The sequence below is a fragment of the Sciurus vulgaris genome (assembly GCF_902686455.1).
Source record: "Sciurus vulgaris genome assembly, chromosome: 3".
Taxonomy (NCBI): domain Eukaryota; kingdom Metazoa; phylum Chordata; class Mammalia; order Rodentia; family Sciuridae; genus Sciurus; species Sciurus vulgaris.
In genome coordinates, this window is record NC_136463.1 from 173,632,418 (window position 1) to 173,644,549 (window position 12,132).

General features: G+C 39.9%; 1 protein-coding gene across 2 annotated transcripts in view; it reads right to left on the reverse strand.

The window, feature by feature from the left end:
• The window catches only part of PAX3 (paired box 3), a 92,029-nt gene that overhangs the window by 7,195 nt on the left and 72,702 nt on the right, over positions 1–12,132 (reverse strand). The gene's annotated exons all lie outside the window — the stretch shown is intronic.

Consider the following 12,132-nt stretch of genomic DNA (forward strand, 5'->3'; position numbering starts at 1 on the left):
AAAAGGGTACTGGAAAAAGTTTTTTAAAAATTTAATAGCAGTATCTCTTTAAAACACCATCACGCATAACAGCTTTGCATGATGTAAAGAGATTTTTTTTTTAGCCCTCTGCCCTTCCCTCCAAAAGTTTATTGACTACATATTTTTCTCTTTAGATATAATTTATTCCCACAACCAGAGGAAAAAATCAAATGTTTAACAAGTGCTTTTTGCCAATATGGGTATCACTGGAGTCAATGGTTAAATTTCATGGACTATGTCTTTGGAACTGAAAAGTCTCCATTTAAACAGCTGAGACTTTCCCAAAATGTCTTCAGGTTCAAATGCCTTAGGAATTATCCTGCAGTTGATTAGCATCAAAATAATTAGATTTTTGGTTCTGTCTGTCTGAAAGCTGTAAGAGGGAAGTTGCCTGAAGGCAGAACTTTTCTCTTAAGGTATGTATGGTGACCTTCTAACCCATTCTGAGAGTTAGGCAGAGCTGACCTTTACCTAACTAGAAAGAAAGTCAGTGCATGCAAAGCACGCAGCCATCGGTCCTTAGTCCACATTTTAGGAGTAGCTTGTTTGATGCATGGTGAAAGGGAGTGCGTACCAGACAAGTGTGGTTCATATGCAGCATACATTTCCAAGCTGCATTTGTAAACAGTACAGTAAGAATTTTCTCACCACCAAATACATGTGCATTCATCTCTGTCCTCTGGAAATAACTTTTATTTTATCAATTTCTTAGAGTATGCATAAGAAAGCTAAAATGTTAAATTTTTAGCAATATTCTTTTTTGGTTGTTATTTTTCTGGGTTTTTGTTTGGTTTGGGTTTTCGTTTTTGTGGTACTGGGGATGAAACCTGGGGGCTTATGAATAGCAGGTAGGTGCTCTACCACTGAGCTACGTCCCCAGCCCAGCAATATTCTTCAGAGTCCAATGACTGGAATATAAATCTGGGCAAATAATTAGCAAAGAAATGACTTGCGAGAGATGTTTGACTGTATGTATATGTGTGTGTGTGTGTATACATATATATATAAAAAAGCACAGGTATATATGTACACATATATATACTTATTAAGTTCACTTCCAGTAAGTGATGAACACATCTACCTATTATCAATACAACAAAGCCCACTAAGAAAAAGCTTATTCCACCTAAATGAAAAAGTATGCCAGTTAATACAATGGGTATTTGACTATGTTAAACACATCATGGTCATAATAAAATTCTCATATGTTTTAATTCATTTACGCATGCCTGCATTTAATATGCTTTGAGACCATGTCTACAATTAATATGATTTATGAGAAAAGAACATGTGCAATTTTGGGGGTACACCATACACAATTTTTTCTCCTATGAATGGAAAAATATAAGAAAATGGCTCAAGGAAAAATCGTTGGCCCATAGCACATTAAGATGGACTGACAGAGCCCTGAGTAAACTTGGGGGAGTTAATGATATCCTCTTATCTGACCCTGACACATTTGCAGCATGTAATTTACAGAAGCTCTGTCCAGGGAATCTTGACAAATGCTCCTAAGGACGTCAGGGCAATGTTCCATGCTAATGTAAAACAGATGTGGGTCAGATACCCCCATTCATCACTTAAGCAGAGTCTCAAACTCTTTCTGGGAGGAATGACATTACCTGCTGTTAACTCTTCTCCTTTCAGGAAATTTCTCACAAACACAGTAGCCCTCTAAAGGGTATGTACTCAAACCCATCACCGTTTCAAAAGCCCATCTGAGAACATGGACTGTGGAAAATCAAACATATATCTTGCTTTCATTTCATGACTACTTCAGGACATGTTTGCTCAATATTAACTGACCCTTTGGGACTTAGGATGCTAAATACAGAAAGAAACAGGTTCTATGCTTGGGCATTCCGTAAGACTTTAATGAGCTGGTATTTGAAAATTTCTAATTGTCCATAAACTAAACCTGCATTTAAGAAAATGCAGAACTGATTTACCTTAATGATCATCCTTAATGCAAACCTTGTTGAATGTTAACTGTGAAGCTCTGGCTGAGGCTCACAAGTAAATAATAAACCTGAAACGCACGTCACCTTTTAGTAAGAAGGGCTTCAGTTCTGCCCCTCCCAGGCTGATAATGTTGGGCCACGCTATATTCCTTTTCCCCTAAAACATTCCCCTCCACCCAACACCCAACAGCATGGAGGGCAGACACTCTGAGCTATTAAAGAAGGAAACTAGTTTCCCAGTTCAACAAGGAAATTTCTTCTTTCATCCAGACCATGTATAGCATAGGCAAAGATTTCTGTGTTGCTCCCAAGTCAATGACACAAGATTCCTTCTACCAAACACCTGAAGACTACCAAAAAGATACCCTGCATCCCTTCTCTTCATGGGAAGGAAGGTGCAACCTTTAGATAAAGAAAAGAATCCACGAAAAAGATGCTGATTTATGGATACTACCAATCAGTAGATGTCAGGAAAAAAAATTTTTTTTAACCAGGGAAGGTAGAGGATAGTCTTGCTAAAGTCTAAGAGTGAACTTGCTCTTTAGGAAATGCACTGGGGTCTGAAGGTGGAATGAGCATTCACTTAAGATGCCTGGAACCTGTAAGCAACTCTACAAATGTGAGCCCACACCTGAGAACTTGGTCTTCCAGGAACCAGAAGCAACTGTGCAACCAAGTGAAAATCCTGTCTGCCTCAATTCCACCCCATACCTGACTGAACCAAGAATGCCACTCTGTTGTCTTTGGCCACACAAAAACCTGCTGGTATTCCTGATCCTAAATTCAGTGGGAGCTGGGTCTACTGCTCCACAGGCAACTCCACAGGACCCTCAGCAAAGTCACTTATGTAGTTCTGTGATCTGCAGAAAATGAAGTCTGCTCCTGCTGATCTTAATGAAATAAAATTTTTGTAATCTTGTGATTAAAAGAATGATCCCCAACTGTTAAGTCAAAATCACTTAGATGATCCCTTCCTTTCCAAAACCATTCTATTGCACCTGTCATTTCAGCCGCCTTTGTCCTTCTCTGGTGAGAGGGAAGCACCGCTGGGCTCCAGATTCTCTTATCTGTAAGTTACATTCAATTCTAAAGCAGTATCTTGTATTACAGAAGATGGATGGCGTATTTTAATGTGTCTGTCAATATTATATTTCAATAAAAACAAGAATTAGACCAAGAACACAATACGCCTGTCGGCTCCCTTCCCACTCTTAGCCTGTGCCATGGAGGATGGTCGGCTCTTGTTTTTGTTGTGGTGGGTCCTCGTGTTATTTTTATCCCAGTTGCTCAAACATAACCAGTTTTAGAGCATTGTATTTCCACGGACCATCTCATCTAAGCACACTAAAATTACCGCATTCTGAATGAACATCAGTTGGAGTCTTTAAGCTGCCGAGGTGGAATTCTTGAAAACACCCCTATTCACCAAGAATCTGCCTTTCCTTCTAGGTCACCGTTTCCACATTCGCTTTATTTGTCAGAGACAAACAGAAGAGTAATTTTTGTCAGAGGTCTGCATGATCATTTTAAACAAACAACAATAAAATCCCTACTTTATCAAAAAACACTTAAATTTGCTAGGTCCTATGTTCCTCAATAGTGTTCTATGGGACAATTCCTTTTTTAAGATTTTCCAGGTTAAGCAAGAAAGTGAAACAGAAGGTAAGATAGTTTGAACAACTCACCTGAGCTAGTGGGTAGCCTGGAATCCAGTGCTTTGGACCTTGGGGCTTTCTTCAAGATGACTCTCACCCAGGCTACAGACAATTCACCACTAAAGAATTCTCTCTCTCTCTCTCTCTCTCTCTCTTTCTCTCTCTCTCTCTCTCTCTCTCTCTCTCTCTCTCTCTCTCTCTCTCTCTCTCTCTCTCTCTCTCTCTCTCTCTCTCCCCCTCTCTCCCTCTCTCTCTGGCAGAATTAAACCAGGGGCACCTTATCACTGAGCTGCCTTCCCAGTTCTTTGTATTTTCTATTATTTTGAGACAGGGTCTCACTAAGTTGCCAAGGCTGACCTGGAACATGCAGTCCTTCTGCCTCAGCCTCCTGAGTCCCTGGGATTAACAGGCATGTGCCACTGCATCCAACTAAAATTCTCTTTTTTTACCTTATTTGCCTTATCTGAAGTTAAATGCCTTATCTAACGTAAAACTTGAGAGTGTGGTATTCAACAAAGGGGCTCCACAATCAAGTTGGAGAACACTGAGTTAAACAAAAGTAAATAGTTTTCCATAACTTCGGGACTTGTCAGAGCCTTTAGTAGGCACCAGGACCCTGATAGATAAAGGCATATGATTTGTGACTTTCACCTAATTGTGCATTCAGAATACTTTTCCCCAAAACCACTATTCCAAGGAGCCCACTTTGGGGAATAAGCCTTTATTATGAGGTTCAGCTTGGCTTTTGGGTGTCCAAAAATGATGACAATACAATTCTATTCCTCCTGAACCTAATTATCAATGGGAATGGGAATGGAGGCATTACAATAGAGTATCATGTAGAGTATATTTTAACAGATGTCAAGACAGTCGTGTGGCATCTACAGAGGCTAGAACAAGAAACTCTGCCTGCAAGAGCTGGGAAGGAAGGACTGACCCCAAGCTGGAATTTTTCCCATGGAGTCACACAAATAGAGGATCAGTTCCAGAGGGGGCATTTATGAATCTCAGAACAGATGCAATCGTTTAACTGAATTTTTTAAGTGCAAACTGCCCCAAATGAGACATTAGGATTTTGTGAGAAAAAAAAAATAGTCATTTCTTGAAATAATACTTGCCTCCTTCGTTAGCTCAGCCTGAGAGTTAGCTGTGCAGCCATCTCACAGTGATGTATAAATACCACCTGGGATCCTACACTGGCTCTAACATGAAGCCAGGAACAGAAAGACAAAGAACACAACTTTCACTGATATGTAGGAGCTCAAAAGTTGATCTCAAAGAGGTAGAGAATAGATAGGGGTTAGCAGAAACTTGGGAGGGCATTTGGGAGGGAGGAATGGAGAGAGGTCAGTTAATGGGGACAGGAGTGCAGCTGGATGGAAGGAATAACTTCCAGTGTCCCACAGCACAACTATGATTGACAACACTTCGTTGAGTATTTTAAACTAGCTAGTAGAGAGGATTTTGAATGTTTGCACCCAAGAAATGATAGAGCTTGAGATGATCGACCCTCCAGCTACCCTGTTTGGATCATTACATGTATTGTAACGTCACAGCATACCCATGTGCCAATTAAAAGCAAACATATAGTTTGCAAACAGCACTATCTCAAAGGCCTCCCAGTTTGCCATTTTTTCCACTGATCAGCAGGGACAATGGAATTGCTAATCCAAGAAACTCTTGTTTACTGACCTCAAGCTAAACGTCAAGAGTAATTTTTAAGTATTCTACTATACTTTGAAAAATATACACCTCTGATGAAACCCAGACTGTTTTGCAGAGACAGATTCTTTAGAGGGGAAAAAAAACACAACAAAAAATAGTACACAACTAATGACCGAATCAAGTCTCCTGTGTCCACAGTACAAAGCATACATTCAGCCCCTAATTGAATAAATATGCAAGTATTCAGATTTCTGTAGATATTGCCATTTTGCAAATGCAGTAATAAATTAAAAGCTTTACATTGCATTCCAACCACATATAAAGGGTTGATTCAGACCATTGACCTTGCCATAGAATCTACCACAATTTTTCTGTATATTACTGACTACAAAGAAAAACTTTTGATTCTAGTAGCTTAGTTATAAACTAAGCAATCATACTCGATTTTTTTCTCCTCAATGGCTAGAGGAATTCAAATGAGCCTAAACACCATGGGGTTGTAGCAGTCGATTTGTTCAACATACAGAAGAGCAGAGCTGACACCATTTCTATTTAAATAAACTCAGCAGACACACACCAAAAAGTTAATTCAGCAGGAAAGATTTTCTTGTGGCTCTCTTCAGTAGCATGATGTAACATGCAGTGATCGGTTGCTGCTTCCTTCCTTTCTGCAAAAAGGAGATCAGATCCAAGTCACTGCTACTCTTAAAATCCTCCAGATTCAACTAACTCAAGAGGCTACAGCCAAAGCCTACAGAAAGGGGGGGCTCCCCTCATATTCTTTAAGGGTAGCAACCCCAGCCTTCAGAACAAGCCAAAGGCTCTAGGTCAATCCAGCCTGCACAGATTCAACAAATGGAAAAGCAAGGCTTTTCAAGCAAGGTTTGTTCCGTTTCAAGAATAGAACATCTTGAAAGAGCAGCATGGCAGACTGGGCGTGCAAATGGCCCAGGGTTCTGATGTAGCTGGCACGGGCTCATTTTTGTTTGTAAACATCCTTGAACCTTTGTGAACATGTGAGATTCCTCAAGCCCTGGAAATGAGCTCATGTGCTGCTCTAGGAAAGGAACAAAATGACCCTGGAGCTTTTGAGAAGCTGCTGCTTTGGTACGGAATGTCTGACCCAGCTTTGTTTGACACCCAACAAATCTCTTTAATCAAAATCACTCCTCTTTCTTCCACAGATGAATCTCTGGAAAGTGTAAAGGGAAGGAAGTGCCTCCTTTGGGAAATAGGTTGGTGGCCGGCCACCTGCTCGTCTGGCTCTTCGCAATGATAAAAGGTGGGCAGAGGGCATGGGATTTGTCAAATGGACAAAACAAATGGCTGACCCACAAGACCAGCAGCAAACAGCTCCTGGATGTGTGCCCGAAGATGTCAGAAAAATTTCTCTCTTGAAACAGGAGCTGGCCGTACCACCAGAGTAAACCTGACTGCTTTTATCTGAATCGACAGCACAAGAGGACAATGGATTTACATGCAGAGTGAAAAAAACCTTCACCGAAACATATGAAATGGAAAAGTACCCATGGCAACCATTTTTAATCGTCCTTTTTTAATGAATGTCTCCCTTGTTCACATCGTCCATGGACAAACGACCATCATCTTGCCTTGCAGCTAAAGAATTTGAGATCATTTGTTAACACTGTGGTCCAAAAAATGACAAGGAAAATCAAAAGCAGTCTTGAGTTTTGTGTACACATATTAACACTTAACTGCTTCGGCCTAATAAGTTTCAGGATTAACAAATGTTTGTCAAAAGAAACTGTGCTGAGCAACTGAAATCTAATTTGAAATGGAACCAGGAGAGTCTAATACATATATGCATGAAATGGAGAAGCAGCCTAATAAGCGTAGCTGACACCAAATATGCAATTTACATACATTACACACTAATAATCTCAATTTTAATATTATTCTTTAAAGGCAACTGGATGGGTGGTTGAGTTAAAGGTTTTCTTTTGTAAGATGTGAATAAGAACAGAAGTTGATCCTGGCGTCTTCTGCCATTAACCACCATCTCGTTAGTACAAAGGGTCTGTTCCAGGGAGGGCATCTCAACACCACAAGGTCATGAGCATTCAACCAGACTTAGACGAATGGTCAATAAACTTGATGAGATCTGCAGACCTACTCTTTGTTCCTGAGGTGCTGAGTGGCAAGCAAACATTCAAGCATCTTCAAGCCTGGTACACAAATCTTTATGAGACTTTTTTCTTTCCTCAGTAGATTATCCATGAAATAGGACAGGTGTACTGGTTATTCAATTACATCTTATCCAAGACCTGGACAAAATTTGAAACGAGGCCTCTGAGCATAGCTCTTACCATGGGGATTTATTAATAACAGTTAAACATTCTCTAAAACAAAAGCTTTTTTTTTTGGTAATTTAAGCCTATTTTCTTATATTTTCATTGGTTTCACTCATAAACCAGAAACTAAAATCTGCCCATCTGCTCAAAACACAAAATGTGTTCATAATAATCCAGATTTATACCAAATGTATTTTTAAGTATTGCTGAATGGAGAGGTACTCAAAATTTATGGCCTCTGAGGTTGCAAACAGGACTTCCTCTTTCTGAGAAGGAAAAGGTTTAAAATGAGTGTAGGAAGGGATCCGAAAGCTTCTTGGGTATCAAATGGCTCCGTTGGAAAAAAAAAAAAATGTCAACGATAGAAGAGTAAATGAATCAAAACCATATGGACCAAATTTTCCCTAAAATACACAGTTTGAAAAATTAAGGAGGAAAAGTGCTTTGGCAAAAATGTGTTTTAGGTTTTACCAAACCCAAAACATTTGAAGAGTCATTTGCAATGGTTGACAAACCCTAAATTCAGCCAAGTGGCCCCATTTTTATACACTATAGAACAATAGAAAGGCTTCCCAGGAGCATGGAATCCACTGGTACTATATTTCACTCGAGAAATCGCTGGAAGCTGTCACCAAAAAACTGTGGAGTTTGTAGAGGGGCGGAGAGGGTGGAGGTGGGGCGTGAAATGATAAAAGTTTGTTAATTTCATTGGCTTTGTTTTAGGGGTTTGGCTATGTGTGTTTGGGGGTAGGAGAGCAGTGTGGGTCATATTTCTTGCCTAGGAAAGTTAATTAGAAGAACATGGGCCAAATATTAATTGGTCTCATGTCTTAAGCACGTGGTAGCTTTTCCTGGCACTCCATATTCGAAGACCTCTCCCTGTCCCTCCTGCACAGGCTGGAAGGTACTGGTAACACACTGTCTACGGATCAAGGAGAAATAAGTCTTTATTTCCCCCACATTTTGTGTTGTCCCTGCAATAAGAGAACATGTAGTTCAGACAGCTAATCTGAGAAAATAGAAAATATTGGGGTTTTATAGCCAATCCCCCTACCTTACCCATCACTAAAGATCTCATCTCAGAGATTCCCTGTTGAATCCAGCCTTTAGTGGAACTGGAAGCCCAGCCCTCCATTTGCAAAGCCCTTCCACCATGATTGCAAGAAAAGCAGGCCAAACGGCAGTACTAGAACCCACAGAAGCTTCTCAGGACATTATGCATCCCCTGGCAGAGACCAGGAACTAAAAATATGTAATTTGTGTTCACAGAAGAATTAGTAGCAACTAGGAGATAGGTTTAGCTCTTAACCCTGCCAGGAACTCATTCTGTCATTTAGACGAGTGTGTTGTCTTGGCCTCGATTTTCCCACAAGTAAAATGGGAATGTTCCCCAGATAGTTGCTGATTGCTTGATAACAAAGAAAAACTGCCAACAATTAAGTTGCCCTCTTATTACTTTCAGCAATTCAGAGGAAGGATATGACCCAATTTTCTTGTCATTTCTTGTTTTTCTGTTCTGCTTTGCTTTGTTTTTGGTATTCTGAGATTTAGCCTGTCACAGATGCAGGACAAGGCATGGCTACACTCTTTGACCATCTGGACAGGTGTGAACTCTCCGAATCATTGTTTCCCAGTGACGCCCATGAAGCAGAGGCCTTCCCTGAGGAAAGGCCTAGAGATGTCCAGGAAGCATCATTTGGCAAAGGACTCTGTTTCTGAGCTTTAAGAGAATCTTTGCCAGAGGGAGATGTTAGAGACACCAAATGAAAACCAACTATTATCCACGCACACACACAGAGGAATGATCTGACTATCTTTATGGTATGTATTATTCCATGACCCTCCACCCCCAAAAAAAACAAAAACAACTAGAAGGTCCAGTGTATGATGGTTCACACACAGTCTAGCTCATGATTTCCAAGTGATCAACAATACATCAATTTCAATGATGCCAGAGAACACATCAAATAAAATGCACAAATATTTTTAACATATCAAGTAGCTTTCACTGAAGAGATCTACAATGAACAGACCATCATGACTCATGAAACTTCATATTCACTTCTGTGACAAACTGTAAAGGCAGAGAAAAGGCAAGACATAACATTACATATGCTACCACCTTGATCATGTTTTTTGAAAAGGCTCAAGGACCCCAGAAAGTTAGAAGTTGATATGCAAAAATATTAACAGTGCCCTCTGTTAATTCTCTGGGAGAATTTTTTTCTGCTCTAAGGATATTTTAAAATTTTTTTCCCATTTTTATGAAAAAGCATGCAATGCTTTTATTACTGGAAGAAGTTAAGGGATTAATGGAAATGAGATTTAGCAAATATAGTCTAGCCAGGAACACTGGCACACACCTGTAATCTCAGCGACTTGGGAGGCTGAGGCAGAAGGATTTCAAGTTTAAAGCCAGCCTTAGCAACGGCAAGGCACTAAGCAACTCAGTGAGACCCTGTCTCTAAATAAAATACAAATAGGGCTGCAGATGTGGCTCAGTGGTCAAGTGACCCTGAGTTCAATTCCTGGAACTAAAAGAGAAAAAGAGAAAGAAATTGTATAAAGTAACCTGAACCTAAAAGTTTAGAAAAGTACTCTCTACTAAATTATTTTGAAATATAACTAAAATCCTCTGCCCCTGTTTTGTCATAAAGCCTGTTTCCTCTTCACTGAGTAACTGCTATAATGAATGAGATCTTAGACCAATCACCAGGAATCCTGGAGTCTCGCTCCGATTCCCTCCCTATTAGTCTTGTGGCTGGCAGAGGGTCACAATCTCTTTGGGCCTTAGTTGAACCGTCTGCATAACAGATGACCAGAGAGAAGTGGAGCAGGTAGAAGAGGAGGTGGAGAAGAAAAGGAGAAGCCAGGATCACAACACAAATTCCTTGTCGGCACCTTCTGAGCCAGCGTGTTAATCAGCACTTCTCTATAATATACAGTGACAAAAGAGTCACCTCTCTCTCTCTTTTTTTTTTTTTTTTTTTCCTCTAGTCCCTTCTTTAGCTAACAGGTAAACCATGTTATGAGACATGGGTTCTTGCTTCCAATTTTTCTTCACACTATTTTTAAGAAAGCCTAAATCAAAACGAGTACAGGCACCTCTGTTCTACACGGAGGCATTTGGGAGAAGTGATAAACTCCAACAGCTACAGAAACCTGAGTTCCAATCCCAATTTTTCTACACCATTAACTTGTAACTGCATTCGGTGAGATAGACTCCTTCCTTGTCTTGTTTTCCAACTTCGCCTGAAGAAACAAGAAGAAAATTCATCTTGTTTATCTCTTTCCTTACTCATTGGCAATGCAACCAGAACTAAGACAACACAGGATCTTAGTGGTGATCTTAGGCAGAAATATGTAGTAGAAACACAAAAAATCCTGGAGCGTTGCAAGGTAAGAAGTAAGGAATTAATGTAATATGTAAGATGCAGTAAGGAAAGTTGCCTGTAGAATTTTCCATTGCTTCCATCAAATGATTCTACCCTACCACCAACTCTGATCTCTGCCAATCTTCTTGAAGTCAAGGATTAGCAGCTGGAAGTTCAGGTTCTAGTAATTCCACTTACATAATACCTATTTAATACACTTATCATTGCATCCAAGATAATATAATACAAGAAACTAGCTGTGTCCACTTACAGAATCCAAATTCTTATTCTCTTCCTTATGACCCACTAAAATGAGTTCTGAGAAATGCCAGTGGATTCCTACCTCTCACCTTACAGAAGCAGCTAGGGTCAGAGTTCACTTCCATGAAAACTTTCAACCAAATCACATTCATAAGAAACTTTTCTCTGGCCCCAGAAAATTAAGGTTAAAAAATCACAGACACAACTGCTTCCCGTGTTACTTCTAACCAGTGGAAGAATCTTCTGTGTGATGAATGTGGGCACATTAAAGATGACTGTTAATATAAGCCCATGATTGTTATGCAAAATCACATTCACAAATGCCAGTCCTCTAACAAAAAATGCAGTCAGTGCTGTAGGAAGCACTTTGGTTGTTGTTTTCATGTTGTTATTTTTTGGTTGAGGTTTAAAGCCCCCTCTTACTTTTTTTTTAATCCCAGGATGTGCTATAGGAATCTATGAAACTTAATTACATTTACTGTTACAAAAAAGGATTTATGAACTTTTGCCTTTAGGCGGAAATGTTTATTTCATTGCCTTTGCTGTCCATTCTTTTCAACTTCCACGGCTTTGAACTTTTCAGCTGCTCAGAGTTATCACCGTTGTGCAGAGCTCAAGAGCTCCACTCTAAGACACACACACCACGAGCTGAAGAGAACCAAGGAGGCAAAGATATATGAGTCGTGATTTTGGCCACCCTTTGTGCCATTAAAATCTCATTTTCTGCCTATTAGAATACCCTCTCCCTGCTTAGGCGGCGGTGATAGTCCGTGATTAGTGTGTAATTGAGTATAATTGTCTTTTCACTTTTCATTTGTGTCATTCTGAGCTTCTCTCTGTTTTTCTAACCACCGGGAGGAAAAAAAGAGGTCGAGAAAAGATA